The following is a 4592-nucleotide window of genomic DNA, read 5'->3' on the forward strand; positions in this document are numbered from 1 at the left end:
TGTCAGAGGGGGGTCGACCCAGTTTTTGCCTGAGCGTATTGTTTCTGAATTGCACCAAGATAATGAGTTTGATCAGACTGGGAGGACCTCGTTTAGCACGCTTAATCCACACCTTGATTAACAGCCGTCGTCAACAGGTCGTCAAAAGCACCAAATTCCTTGATGTCCGAGATGCACCAGATGTTGAGTTTGATTCTTCTGAGCTTCTCCAACAAATTTGCTGCATGTTGGACAACAGTTATGTTACACATATTGTAACAAACTAACCATGATTTAATCAATTAAATGGTCCTTTAGCGTGACTGTTGTTAAAATTCACTGGATTAATGTCAGAGTTCAGTCTTGATCCTGTGTATCCAGGTAGTTGTTGTTCTGAAGTGGTGATCAAAAAGTTGTGGAAATGGATCCATATAGATGAAAAACATTATCATCAGTGGTGAATTCAACATTTCAGTAACAATTAAAATAAAAATTGACTGGATTAATCTCAGAGTTCAACATTGATTAAATGAAATTAAAGTTTTAAACTTTACAGGCTTTATTTTCTCATCCACTTAATGAAAAATACAACTTTTGGTTTAGTCCTAGCTGAAACCATATAATCCAAATTTGATGCCCTCATTGGTTGAGTCAGTTTAATTGAAGCTAATAGTTGACTGTTGATTAAAGATAGTTTCAGCTATTGTCTGTTATCTGTTTCAGTGGTATTGATTAACCTTGGAATGGTGATTGTTTGGTTTTAATTAACAAAGGACCATCAGCACTTATCCAAACTGCATTTGTGTGAATAAAATAAATGACAACCAACATTCAAAAACACAAAAATGAGCACTTTTATTGATTTCATCATGTTCCTGTTTCCATCAGTTTATTCAACAAACTAGCTATAACAAGTTTATGATCTTACAATAAAGACACTTAAGTCATTTTCCTCAGCCTGTGCTTTTCTGGGTCAACTTCCTGTTTCATGTTTGACCCACTCACCTGTGTCACAGCAATAGAACATGAAAATTTAAGCTTTTTAACTTTTTTAGCAAAGAATTTAACTCAGGAAAATAAACCCTGCCTTAATTCAGCTTTTAACATGTTTAGTGTTACTAACAAAGAAAAGATCCACAGACATGATTTGGGCCGAAACAAAAGAAAAAGTCTTTTATGGGGCAGGCTTGTTGGAGACCAGGCGGGGCTCATTTATGATTCACACCTTGATACCAGCTTGAAACCTGTGACCCTAAAAACAAAGACAAGCTCAACGACTCTCAGGACCACACCAACCATAAAATTAAACAACAGTTTGTCCCAATTTTTGGAAAACATCTTTTGCTTCTGGAGTAAAATAAAACAAATACTATAAAGATTAGTTTGAGTTTCAAACACAATTTGTCTAAATGTTGAAAAAGCCTGAATATTTAAATACTGTTTAAGTCTTCTTTGATCTTTTATTTCACAGTCTGACTTACACTGCAGCTGCCATCTTGTTGCCCTCCAGGAAAAATAAAATACATAAATTTGTATTACATGAACATTGCCAAGTCATTTACTGGCTAATAACTTATATTTATCAATTACATTTAGTACATTTAGGACCTCTGAAGGGTAACATCCTCTAGTGTCTCAAAAATGTTTTTACTTGCTGGTTTGACACAACCTGAGCTGTGATCTGATGAATGTTAACATTCAGTTCAACCTTTGTCCCATTTATCTACATTATATTTCATCCATATGCACAATGAAACAAATTGTTTATACTTTTCTCATTTTACTCAGCTTTTCAATCAGGTCCCAATCAGATATTCTTTCATTGATGTTTTGAATATGAGAGAGGGATCGAAATAATAATGATCGAAAGGTTGCGCTCCCGCTCTGTCTCTCTGTTTCTGCTCATCAGGAATAATTCTGATCAGTTATGGAACAGCAAAACTGAGCTGAACTTGTCGATCTTGCATTCACTGTAATGTACGGTTATGTTGGTGGTTGCTGTAGTTTCCCTGCTTTGTTGTTCTCTTCTCGCATGTTTTTCCTCTGGCAGGTGATCCAGTTAATTTTAGTGTCTTTTCTCTCTGTTCCATCTATTTTCTTTCCATCTCCTTTGTGGAGCCTCTTCCCAACTTCTCTCGTCTTTCTCTTCCTTGTCCACCGATCTAAAACATGTTTCTTTTCAACAGGTGGGCTTCTGGGATGGACCCAGAAATCCCACAAACTATTGAAACTGTTGGCTTCAACAGTTTTGTGGAAAATCCTTCCGCCTGCCCCTGTAACCAGGTATGTAAAAAACTTGTTTCTCTTTTAAACTGTCATTTTTACAATATTGTAATAAATTTACAAAAAAAGTTAAACCCATCTCCACGTGGTGTATTTTAAGTTTTTTTCCCTGTTTGTTGTTTGCAGGTCCCTGCAAATAAAGAAGGGTCACCTGTTTATTACAACCACATCCCTGAATCTCTAACAGAGAGTGATGAAGAGCCGCTCCTTCACACTGTTCCCGAAAAGTACAGAAAGGTTGGACTTGTTATGTTTCACCCTGGTGTTCATAGAGATACAGTTAAATATGATATGTAACAATTTCTAGAGTGTTGCTACAAGCTTTGATTTCCAAAACATGTGACGAAGATGTGTTTGTTGTGCTTCAGGTGACAATTAAATACTCTAAACGTGGACAGGAAGATTTTGACTTCAAACATTACAACAGGACGTTGTTTGCTGGCCTGGAGCCGCAGATTCCCAACGCCTACTGTAACTGCATGATCCAGGTAAGAAGCTGAAGGTTCACAATGTGTACATTTAATTTTTAATATGAGACAATTTGTCAAATGTTCCATGGGTCTTTTATGTTTGCATCTTAGGTGTTATACTTCCTGGAGCCAGTTCGCTGCCTTGTTCAGAATCATTTGTGCCACAAGGAGTTTTGTTTGGCTTGTGAACTCGGCTTCCTCTTCCACATGTTGGATTTGTCACAAGGAGATCCATGTCAGGTAAGTTTCTTTCTTTCTTTCTTTGTTTTCAATCTGTTGGGGATTGCAAGGCTCTTACTTTGAAATCTCATTTTGTTGTAACTGCCCAAAGTAACCTCTAATGTCTTCTTCCTTAAACAGTAGCATCCCCAGGCTTCTACCTTTCTACCTTTAAAACCCGGAGAGCAGCCAAATGGCTGGTAGGCTTTTAGCTAAGCTTTAGCTTCAGCCAAGTGGAAGCTAAATTGGCTAGTCATTCATATGTATATTAGGTTGTTACCTGGGAATTCTGGAGGGAGGGGAGTGGGGGTTTGAGTGGATTGAGGAATTTCCCTGCGAATCTTGTTGACTGTGCCGAGGATCTCCGTGGATCGGGTTTCCTCCGAGGCGTGGGCACCTATAAGCAGAGTTTTGTCTTTACCCTATAAGATTCAAAATTATTCAAAGTAACACTCAGGTTCAGCAGGTTAGTTACAGCGCCGGGAGTAGCTTGGGAGAACAAGGAAACACAGACTGCTTCAGGTTGCTTTCCCAAAATCAACTCAAAGGTTTATTCATCAGACAACAGTTTATATAGAGGAAAAAGGTTCGTGTGTCAGCAGATTCTCAGTTCAAACCGGTACAGACCAAATAAGGAAGCGTCTTCCTGCCCTCTGAGCAAAGAAGTATCCTTTGTATAGTTTATCAGTTCAGCTACAATTTATGATTATCCCAGCAAAATACACTCCTAGACATAGAATACAGAGTTCTTTCATTAGTGAATTCTGAAACAAACCACCTGGCCTTTAACAAGCTCTTTTCTAGGAGATAAAGAAGGGAGGATGGGAATAAGGAAGTGATCTCTGTGGTATTTTCGACCTTGGTACCAGCCTGTGATTCTTACACATTAATTCTTGGGTCACAGAGAAAGAGAAAAACAACTAGTAAATGGGCCTTATTGAGTAACAGTTTTCCTGTATAATATCACTATAAAACAATATCCTGTAAATGCTACCATGGTATCAAAATATCACAACAGTTCCCTCCTTTTATCATGAAATGATAACATAGTATAAAGACAGAATGTAATAACATAATCTAAAGACAAATCATAAACATAAAACAAATCATAAATGTAACTGGTCCTTCTTTGCTCGATCACTGCGGGTGGACTTGTCATCAAAGCGTAGGTGTTGCATGATGTCTTGGAAGCGGTTTCGTGCCATAGTTCCAATTATCTGTGGGTTTCCCAGGTTTGCTGACCAGCAGTCATTTAGAGATGGAACCCTGTTAACCCCCCGCAAGATGACAATTGCAATAAATGCCATTAGTTCAGGGAGGTCCATGAACCAATGAACATGCTCCATGCACCACTCAGCAGGCCATTTGTAAATATGTGTACAAATGGTTGGTTTTTTGTACTGTTTTTATCAATAAATCTCAGCAACAAAGGACATACACCCATGTGTGTTGATTTCTCCCTAAGATGGCAAACTGAAACACTCCAAGTTGGTGACTTTTGGAGATTTGTTTCCCTGGATGATTGAGAACGCATCAAGATGAAACACAAAAGGAAGCTCACCGCTTTTAGCAGCTCCCCCACCCCCTCAATCACACACGCTTCCAAGACATCATGCAACACCTACGCTTTGATGACAAGTC

General features: G+C 38.3%; 1 long non-coding RNA gene across 1 annotated transcript; it reads left to right on the top strand.

Moving 5' to 3' along the window:
* The first annotated feature begins 1768 nt into the window (after nucleotides 1-1768).
* On the top strand, nucleotides 1769-4253 carry LOC145422692 (uncharacterized). Its single transcript, XR_013903983.1, has 2 exons — nucleotides 1769-2750; nucleotides 2844-4253. It is a non-coding gene; the product is annotated as an uncharacterized LOC145422692 (long non-coding RNA).
* Nucleotides 4254-4592: the final 339 nt, after the last annotated feature.

The sequence above is a fragment of the Astatotilapia calliptera genome, chromosome 20 (assembly GCF_964374335.1).
Source record: "Astatotilapia calliptera chromosome 20, fAstCal68.1, whole genome shotgun sequence".
Classification (NCBI taxonomy): Eukaryota; Metazoa; Chordata; class Actinopteri; order Cichliformes; family Cichlidae; genus Astatotilapia; species Astatotilapia calliptera.